This window comes from Castor canadensis, chromosome 6 (genome assembly GCF_047511655.1).
Source record: "Castor canadensis chromosome 6, mCasCan1.hap1v2, whole genome shotgun sequence".
NCBI lineage: Eukaryota > Metazoa > Chordata > Mammalia > Rodentia > Castoridae > Castor > Castor canadensis.
Window position 1 is genome coordinate 74,129,774 of NC_133391.1, and position 11,364 is coordinate 74,141,137.

Consider the following 11,364-nt stretch of genomic DNA (forward strand, 5'->3'; position numbering starts at 1 on the left):
GGGGGTGGGTTCAGTCAGCCCATAGGCTGAGCTGGATTACTTTCCAGGGAATGGGGTGGGGGCAGGTGGGTAGGGAAGCTGCACATGGTTTGTGATGCTCATCTATTCCTTCTGTAGTTTCATGCAGGCAGCTTTGGAGCCAGTTGGTGGGGAGGAAAGGCATTGTAATTTTCAGTCTCATGTGGTCTAGGGATGATTTCCACAGGCTAGGGGTCCAGGATGTCACAGAGCTTGATTCTGATTGATGTTCTGTATTCTGTTTGTTGGGAGAAGAAAGAAAAAAAAAGAGAGAGAAGTGGCTGGGGACTTTCTCTCCAGGGCCAGAGGCCAGACACACCTTGTTGTCTTTGCCAGGTAGGATTTTCACTGCAGTTTTACGAAATTAAATGCTGATTTAAGGGTCCATCTTTCAATTTTTATCTGCACCTTACGTGATGATGGCTATTGTTTTGGCTAGGAAAAATCAGAATTGTCCAAGTGTAGTTCCAATGTTCCAAGGATGTTTCTGGTGTCACAGAGCTTAAGAGATCTATTCCCTGCCTTAGCCACCATTTTGGATCTTATTTATTATTCCATTTATTTTGAAATTTTTGATAATAAAAATGGTGGAAAAATAAAAACTCAGTACAAGAAATGTTTCTTCATGTTGGGTGCACTGGCTCACAACTGTAATCCCAGTTACTGAGGAAATGGGGATGGGGATGATGACAGTTGGAGACCCACCTGGGCAAAAATCTTAGTGTGACTCCATCTCAACAAATAAGCTGGATGTGGTGGGACCTGTGGTCCCAGCTATGTAGGCAGTATAATTAGGAGTATTGCTGTCTGAGATCAGCCCAGGTCACAAAGTGTGAGACCCTATCTGAAAAAATAGCTAAAACAAAATAGGTCTGAGGATATGGTTCAAATGGTATAGCATCTGCCTAGCAAGCACAAGGCCCTGAGTTCAAACCTTAAGGCCACCAATCAGAGTTCTTTCAAAACCTCACTTAAATCCTTTCAGTTACTTTCTTGAAATTTTTCCCCGTTATCTGTTTGATAATTCATAACACTGTATTTCTTTTTTAAATCTAATTTAATTTTCATTAGTATATTATTGTTGTACTGGGGATACATTGTGACATCTACAAAAGTGCTTACAATACCTCATATTTGAATTTACCCCCTCCACCATTCTCTGTTATCCTCTCTGACCCACTTCTTAGAATAGTTTCAATGGGTCTCATTTTTCCATTTTCATATGTGAGTACATAATATTTCCACCATGTTTGCCCTCCTTCAAAAAACATGCAATGCTTCATGAATTTGTGTGTCATCCTTGCTCAGGGACCATGCTAATAGTCTCTGTATCATCCAAATATTAGTATATGTACTGCTAAAGCAAGCACAACATTGTATTCCTAAAGTGAATAAAATAACCTAAAATGCTTCTAGCATATGAAGAGCAGATTTTGCTTTTTCCATTTTTCTCTTATGCAAGATTGAAAATAAAAAACACTGGTTCACTTAGACTTTTTAAACAACAAAACAGATGTAGCAATGCTACTTACATGAACCATACATGAAATCAAAGACAAAGTGAGGATAAAAGCTAAAGGCTAGGCAGAGAAAAGCAATCAGTGCTTCCATCCTCTGAAAAACATCAGGATTAGGGATTAAACCTGGGCACCAGTCCCAGCACCATTGCTTAGTAGAGCATGTCTGTGGCTGTCTCCTACTGTCTTGACACCCCCGTTTCCTGTTCTGCACCAAAGGCTTCATGGTTCCTGTCTATTCAAATGTTTCCCTAAATATAAATTGATATAATATCATTTAAAATGCTTTCACAAACTGCATAATGCAATTGCTTATGGCCAGTGTAATTGAAGCTCTCAACTGGAAAACAGCCATTTTGAATTGGCCATAGAGAAAGAGTACAGGGCATGATTTGCTTTTGATGTTTGCCTAATCTGGTACCTGAACACAGCAGAGACAATTGTCTGAGAAAAAGATGCAGGAGACAATTTTACCAAATTGCACATTCTAAGGTGAACAGGTTTTCACAAATAGAACATTAATCACAACCTTCTGACACTATCAATTATGGAAGCAAACCAAGAGCAAACCTACAAATGAGAAGAGCCCTTTCCTATTCTCATTAAGAATGTGAACATATTGAAAAAAAGCATTGTGTATGTAATTTTTTAAATTGTCAGGGAAAACTTTTTACCTTTTTGTAATTAGATGAGTATTCAGTAGAAATATCTTTAAAGGTATATACCATGAATTTCTTTTTACTTTAGATCTGTATTTGCTTCACAGAATTACCTAGAACTTTGCTACCTGCAGTCTGGTCTGTGGACTGGTCACATTAGATTTAGTTGGGAGTTTGTTAAAAATGCAGAAGTGCTTAAGATTGATTTGGTTATTTGGGGGTCTTTTGTGATTCCATTTGAATTTTAGGACTTTTTTCTATTTCTATAAGAAATTTCATGAAATTTTCAGAGATTGCATTGAGTTTGTAGATTGTCTTGGGTATTTCTGAAAACTGTGGAAATTTCAGAGTTTGTTATTGCATTATAACCTAGCCTATTGAGGGGTTGGCTAATCACAGATGACTCAAATTGAAAGGAAGAGATTGGGACTTAACTGGGAGACAAAGAGGAGTGCATATGAGAATTGGCATGGGGAACAGACATGGAATAGCCAGGCTTATAACAGGAAACCATTCAGGGAAAGAGCGGAGCATTTTACAAGAAGTTTGAAGTAAAAAAGCAAGAATGAGCAAAGGGAGCTTTCACCTGGTGTCCTCTTTTCTTAGTTAATGTGGTAAGTGGAAATAATTTGTGGAAAGTGAGAGTAAGCATCTATGAAAATGCATTTTGCTATTGTAGGAAACCTAACTCTGGAAACCTGAGAAACCAAGAGGAGATGTATAAGAAGATATTTGTGAACAAGATCAAAATGAATGTAATCTTTGGGGAGGGTCATATAACCCAACTGATGGAAATAGAGGAGGATGGAAGAAGAGCTGGCCCAATATCATGAACGAAATGTAGTTTGAGATAAATTTTATATCCTATATATCAGCCTTGTAATTAAGAATTTGTTGTTTTATTAAAGTAAATCATTGCCATTTTGACAGTTTCAAATAGGTCCACAGAATGGTGATCGTCACTTGGAAAGGAATTCTGGCCACTTATAAGGGCCTCCAGAACAGGTATTTTCTTTTGGTAAAAATACCACAGTGCAGATAGTGACTACTATTCCTAAAACTCAGAAGCCCAATATTACAAGGAAAAATAGAAATGTCAGACTAGGATAAAGTCATTACATTCTCTTCCTCTACCCAAACTACATAAGAAGCCAATTTAAAACTGCATTGCTAATTGATTAAATCTTCCCCAAAGAAATAAAGATAATTGCAACCATTTATTAAATGCTCACTACATGTCAGATACTCTTCTAAATGCTTCACATATGTCTTTAATTTTCACAACAACCATAAAAGTGAATTCTTAGTATCTCTGTTTTTCCAGATGAGTATAGTGAGACAGAGAAAGAATGAATAATTTGTCCAAGGTCACATAAGTAATAAATAGTCTAGTTGTGGTTTGAACTGCTTACCCATGCTGTGATGCTGGGCTTCAAGAGAAGTAGCCTGAGACCATGCTATTGGCAAAAGGAGGACACACCAGTTGGCCAGCCAGTTTAGCCTATCACTTTAGGCAAGGCAAGCCGTTTTCTTGTAAGGTACTGTGTGCAGAGGCATGTGGCTTTATGGTTAAGAGTGTGAGTGCTGGAGTCATACTTCTTGGGATCACATTTTTGCTCCACCATCATGATCTTCTATTAGAAATTTTTGTTTTTCTCTAAACTGTGCAATGTTAAGCAGTTGAAAAAAACCCATCATATCATATCCCATAAATGTGAAAATGTTACCTGTGAATTAAAAATGAAAAAATAAATAAAAGATTAAGTGAGATTGGCAGAGTGAGCTCAGTAGCTGACATATTAAGAATTGAATCAATACTAAGTATTTTTATTAGTGATAGCAGAATAGATAAAAGGTAATTATTTTACCCATGTCATTCCTATATTCTGCAAACTTTTACATATCCAATGCAAATGTTTCCCAAAGTTAAAAGGGTTCTGTGGTATCAGCTGGGCTGAGTTGTAGGCTTTTAGCTTCACTGTTAAATCCTTCTGCAATTCTGCATCAACTTTCTTTTTTTCCTCACTTTTCCCTATTATCTAACATGAACAGAATACAGTCCCTCAAACAAGCCTAGTGCCTTTGCTAGTCATTTGCTTATCATCTTCCTCTCTAGCTCATCATCTTATGAACTCTGCTTAGAGCATCCTGCTCTACAGTAACACCCCTTCTGTTCGGAGCTTCAAGAGCACCAACTTCTGCAAATGTGCCAGTTGCTGATCACTTCTTGCAGTATTTTCTCAGTGCTTGCTTGCTTACAAATGCATGGTAGAAATAAAGATCTCAGTCATCAAACACATTTTAATGTGGCAAATTAAGCTCTGTATTTGACATGAGCACTCTTCAGGAGAGATATTTTGATATGTGTCAATATGTAAGACCAATTTTTAATAATCCAATTTTATGTACAAAAAAGGTCTCAGACACTTAATTCATTCCTGCCGTGTAATACATTCCAGAGTCCTACTCCATCTTTGAGTGGAAGCAGGGAGGGAATGGGGCCCAAAGATACAGTAAATATCTGTTCTACCCTTTAATTGACAATAAAGAAAAAATTTTGGTGGCACCAAATTGTATCTGCAGTCAATGTGTCCTTCAGAAAGCAGTTTTGTCAAAAGGACAAGTGCTTTTCAGAAAGTGCCACATCTAATTTGAATCTTTGGTTGCTCCTCCCAATTATTTTGTTCTTTCAAGAAGTTACATTTCAGTACCTACAATATGTGAAAACTTAACTAGAGGTCCTGAAACTATTAAATGTTTAATAAATGCTTGCTGAAAGAATGCATTATCTTAGACAAAATAATAACGTTCAGTCTCTTAATTAAAAATATATGGTGCTGGAAATGTAGCTTAGTGCTCTTCTATCATGCCCAAAGCACTGAGTTATATTACTTTTCCTTTATTTTACCCATATTTTTGTAATAGTAGTATAGTATTTTCCCACTTCCAGGTTAAAGAGGAGTGCGTGCTTGTTTTCTTCTAGAACATGAATGATTTCTGCTTTATTTTAACTATCTAATCCCTTTGAATTTATCCTAATATATGGTAGAAGGAAAATATCCACACTTTATTTCTATCTGGCTCCAGTCATTGTGATACCACCTATTTAAAAGTCCATTTTTTCTCCACCAATTTTGAGATGTTGCCTTTATTAGGCATTGCATCTGCATAAATAATTGCTTCTATTTCTAGATTATATGTTGTTCCATTAGTTGACTGATTTATTTGTGTGCCAACAGCACACTGTTTTTAATTACAGAGGCCTTCATCTTATTTTTAAATAGCTGGAAGTGACCTTCATTGGTGTTCTATTTCAAGTTATTTCCTGAATAGTCTTTTATGTTTGCTTATTCAATTTGACTGGAGTAATGTTTTAATACAGCAAAACCCACAGAATTTATGTGATGAGTAAGATTAGTTTTGGCAAAGGTGTATTCTTGATTATCCAACACATTTATCAAGATGTATGATGTTTCTATCACCCCAGCAATCTTTTTTTGCCCTTTTTGCTCAATTCTCCCCTAACAGCCAGCACTTGTTCTCTGACTTATTCAAATAGATTAGTTCTGCCTGACCTCATAAATGAAATTGTATAGGATGTAGTCTTTTGTGTTTGCATTCTTTTGCACAGTACAGTATTTTGATATATCCATGTTTAATGTGTAACTTGTATTACATTTATTGTTGAGGAGTGTTCTGACATATGAATATAACTCGACTTAGTATTCATCCTACTGTTCGTGGACTTTGGGTTATTTTTCAGGTCTGGGCTATCAGGAGTAAGCTTTCCTAAGCATTCTTATGCAAGTCATTTATAAACACATGCTTTTCATTTCTCTGGAATAACAGCTACAAGTGGAATGACTGGATCATATGGCAGGTATGAATTTAACTATAAGAAACTAGCAGTTTCCCAGTATGGTTACACCATTTTACATTTTTATCAGTAATATGTGGGAGGTTCAATTGGCTTGCCTCTTGGCCAATATTTAATGCTGCTAAAATTTTAAAAAATTTTTTCTATTGACTATAAAATTATATACATTGTGATTTAATCTTTATTTCTTGAAACCCAATGATATTGAGCATGTTTTGATGTATTTGTTGACCACTCATGTATTTTCTTTTATGAACCATCTTTCAAAGCTTTTGTTTATTTTTATTAGATTGTCTTTTTGTTGCAGATTTGCAATGATTCTTTAACTATTTTTGGATCAGACATGTACAATGTAAATATTTTCTATCAATGTGTAACTTGCTTTTTCTTAAGAGTGTCTTTTGAAGAGATGAAAAGCTAGAATATGATCAAACTAAATTTATTAGCTTTTTTTTTATAATTAAGGCTTTTAGGCCCTTTCCATAAAATTTTGCCTACCTCAAAGTCAAAAAATGTACTCTTCTATGTTTATTTATATATAATTTTGCATATGATGTGAGCTAGAAATCAAGATCATTTGATCACACTTACGAAGAAGATATTTCCAACAAATTTCATTGGTGTCTTTGTCACAATTCACATATGTGTTAATATGTCTTCACTTCCTATTCCAGCCTATCAATTTGAATATACTTATTCCAAATCCACATTGTCTTGGTTATTCTATAGCTTGATAACAAATCTTGAAAGCACACAATATAAGTCACTCAACTTTTGTTCTTTTTTTATTTTCTTTTTTGGCAACCAGTAAAGTTTCCTCAAAACAAGTGATAAGTGATATGTGTTAATCTGTTTTTTAAAAATTATATGATGTAAAAATGTATTGAAACACCACATACTATCCCATTAACATGTGCAGTTTTTATGTTCTTATGTACCAGTAAAAAATAAATTTAGTAAATAATAATTGAGGTTATTTAAATATTAGACTCAGTTTGTCAATTTTTACCAACAAAAAAAGAAGAGTTGAGGTATTTATTAATATTGAATTGAAGCCAGGTGCTGGTGGCTCACTCCTGGAATCCTGGAATGGTAGGCTGAGATTGGGAAGATTACAGATTGAAGCTACCCTGGAAAATAGTTCAGAAGACCCCCTCTCCAAAAAAACCAGAGCAAAATGTACTGAAGGTCTGGCTCAAGCAGTAGAACATCTGCTTTGCAAGTGGGAAGCCCTGAGTTCAAACCCCAGTCTCCCTTCCCCCAAATAGATTGATTGATTCATTTGATCAATTAAGAAAAAGTTGATATCTTAAAAATATTGGGTCTTCCATGTTCAAATAGATATATCTTGATTTGTTGACATTTCCTGTAACATTTCATTCACATTTGATTTTTATATATATGAAGAGTTTGACAGTTGATTTTCTTACAATTACATTTTCCTTGTATATATTTTCATATTATTTTATTTATCTTTTGCTTTTGAGACAGGGTCTAGTTATGTAGTATGCTACATATCTTTCTTTTGAATTTTTTCACTTGAGGGTTATCTTAATGATATTAAATTCACAAATACGCTTATCTGAGTACCCAATCCTATGGGTCTAAAATAAACATTGCAAACATACAAATATCTATTCTCTCCACATGTCAGCACCCACTTGCATCATGGCTTGGAAATGGGGAGAACAGATTCCCCTTGAATTGCAAGTTGGTAGGTGTTTCTTTACACTTAACTTTAGCAAAATTCATACAAAATAGTAATTAACAATGATCTTCTTGTTAGCTATCAAGGAAACACCTTCACAATTGCCTTTTCATAAAGTTTCTGTACTAGAGTGTAGAAAAACAGAACTACACAAATATTGAAAATTAAAAATTCCTTAATATTTTTATTCCTGGTACCACTATGACAATTTACAGGGCAATATACCTGATGTAATGAAAAGCAAAAGCAAAAGACAAAGCTGCAACAGATAAAATACCTCAGGAATGTATATCCATTGACACTGCACTGCATATTCAATAGCTGTACTTTTTGCAAACTGTGGCTATGACAGTCCTGAACAGGAAGAGTTTCCTGTGTAAGATGCAGTAATTTTTCTGGCAGATTTTTACAGTTCCCCTATGCATTTAGGATGACTGTCTCAAAATTATCTGCAACTTCACTGAAAACTCCTCTCTCTCATCCCAGGGATGCAGGGGTGGTTCAACATACACAAATCTATAAATGTAATACACCATATCAGTAGAAGCAAAGACAAAAACCACTTGATCATCTCAATAGATACAGAAAAAGCCTTTGATAATATCAAACACCACTTCATGATAAAAGCTCTAAAAAAACTAGGAATAGAAGGAATGTACCTCAACATTATAAAGGCTATATATGACAAATCTATAGCCAACATCATACTTAATGGGAGAAAAACTGAGACCATTTTCCCCAAAATTAGGAATGATAAAAGGGTGCCCACTATCCCCACTGCTATTCAACATGGTCCTGGAATGCCTAGCCAGAGCAATAAGGCAAGAAGAAGAAATAAAAGGAATACCAATAGGTAAAGAAACTGTCATAATATCCCTATTTGCAGATGACATGATTCTATACCTCAAAGACCCCAAAAAATCTACCCCAAAACTCCTAGACACCATAAACAGCTTCAGCAAGGTGGCAGGATACAAAATCCACTTACAAGAATCAGTAGCTTTTCTATGCACCAACAATGAACAAATTGAGAAAGAATATATGAAATCAACTCCATTTATGATAGCCTAAAAAAATTCAAAAACTTAGGAGTAAACTTAACAAAGGATGTAAATGACCTCTACAAGGAGAACTACAAACCCCTGAAGAAAGAGAGAGAGGATGACTACAGAAGGTGGAGAGATCTCCCGTGCTCATGGATTGATAGAATTAACATAGTAAAAATGGCTGTACTACCAAAAGCAATCTACATTTTCAACACAATTCCCATCAAAATCCCAATGACATTAATCACAGACATTGAAAAATCTACCCGAAAGTTCATTTGGAAACACAAGAGACGACGAATAGCCAAGGCAATACTCAGCAAAAAGAGCAACACTAGAGGTATCACAATACCTGACTTCAAACTATATTGCAAAGCAATAGCAATAAAAACAGCATGATAGTGGCACAAAAACAGATATGAATACTAGTGGAACAAAATAGAGGACCCGGATATGAATCCACACAGCTCTGCCCACCTTATTTTTGACAAAGGTGCCAAAAACATATGATGGAGAAAAGACAGCCTCTTCAACAAATGTTGCTGGTAAAAGTGGTTATCTGCCTGCAGAAAACTGAAACTAGATCCATGTTTATCACCCTGTACTAGTATCAGCTCAAAATGAATCAAGTACATTAATATCAGACTCAAAACTCTGAAGTTATTACAGACAAGAGCAGGAAATACTCTGGAAACAATAGGTATAGGCAAGGACTTCCTCAACAGAACCCCAACAGCTCAGCAACTAAGAGAAAGGATGGGAAAATGGGACTATGTGAAATTAAAAAGCCTCTGCACAACAAAAGAAATGAAGAGACCACCAACAGAGTGTGAGAAAATATTTGGTAGCTATACATCAGACAAAGGATTGATAACCAGAATACACAGGGAGCTTAAAAAATTAAACTCCCCCAAAATCAATGAACCAATAAAGAAATGGGCAACTGAACTAAATAGAACTTTTTCAAAAGAAGAAATCCAAATGGCCAAAAAATACATGAAGAAGTACTCACCATCTCTGGCCATAAAGGAAATGCAAACCAAAACCACACTAAGATTCTACCTCACCCCTATTAGAATAGCTATCATCAAAAACACCACCAACAACAAATGTTGGCAAGGATGTGGGGAAAAAGGAACTCTTAATACACTGCCAGTGGGAATGCAAGCTAGTGCAACCACTCTGGAAAACAATATGGAGGCTTATTAAAAAACTAAACATAGATCTGTTTTATGATCCTACAATCCCAGTCCTAGGGATATACCCAAAGGAATTTGACTCAGGTCACTCATAGTGTTTACTGCAGCACTATTCACAATAACCAAGCTGTGGAAACAGCCATGATGCCCCACTATCAATGAATGGATTAAGAAAATGTGGTATTTGTACACAATGGAATTTTACTCAGCCATGAAGAAGAATGAAATTTTGTCATTCACAAGTAAATGGATGGAACTGGAGAACATAATCTTAAACAAAGTTAGCCAGGCTCAGAAGGCCAAAACTTGTATGCTCTTCCTCATATGCAGACTTTAGACCTAAAACAAATGCAGTAATATTATTAGACTTGGGTCACACGCTAAGGGGAGAACACATACAGGAGGAATAGGTAAAGGAAGGAAACCCAAAACTTGAAAGTGTTTGATGTTCCCACTGTAGAGGAGCTAATACAGTAACCTTAAAACAACAGCGGTCACTATGGGAAGGTGACCAGGAAGTAGTGAAGAGGTGTGGTAGAGATGAATTAATTCGGGTTGTAATACACATGTGCTTGGAAGCAATGCTAGGAATCTCTCTGTATAGCTATCCTTAGCTTGCTAAGAATTATAGCTCTTTTCTGCTGTTTTTAAAACCTTCTGCTATCATATCCATCATCAGATCTACAACCACCACCATAGGAACTGCCAGATCTTCTTCCACCAAAACTTCTGCCCTTCATAAGTCCATAATTTGACTGCTGTTTGTCCACCATAATTTCTAAAACCATTATCATCCCCACCACCACCACAGTTAACAGCCACTAAAATTCCCTCCTTCACTGTAATCATCATAACCTCCTTTACCACCATCACATCTACCACCTTGGTTTCATGTATCAGTCTACCATCACCATAGCCTCCTCTACTACAATACTGAGGACCTCCACCATAGTTGCCACCATCACCTGCAGTCCATTATATCCACCATCATCTCCTCCATAACTATCTCTGCTGCCACCACATCCACCACCATAACCTCCTCTTCCACCAAAGTTCCCACCATAACCAAAATTACCCCCACCACCTCCAAAGTTTCCTAGTACAGGTCATTGATAGAAACCCAGGCCTCAACACTATTAGCATCGTGGAATTTTGTGATCACTGTACATAACCCCACACCCAGTCTTTTAAGTTTTATAATCACTAATTACATTAGTAATAACTGTATTGGAGTCAATCTGTTTCAGATTCAAGTTCTACCTCTGCCACTAACTATGGGAAGACTTATTTTACCTCTGAAATTCAGAACCTGACAACAATAATATAAATCCTTATAATTT

At 36.0% G+C, this 11,364-nt stretch overlaps 1 non-coding gene across 1 annotated transcript; it reads right to left on the reverse strand.

Annotated features, from left to right (window-relative positions):
- Nucleotides 1-1,281: 1,281 nt before the first annotated feature.
- On the reverse strand, nt 1,282-1,388 carry LOC141424409 (U6 spliceosomal RNA). The gene has a single exon (XR_012449346.1). It is a non-coding gene; the product is annotated as a U6 spliceosomal RNA (small nuclear RNA).
- Between the last annotated feature and the right edge of the window lie 9,976 nt (nt 1,389-11,364).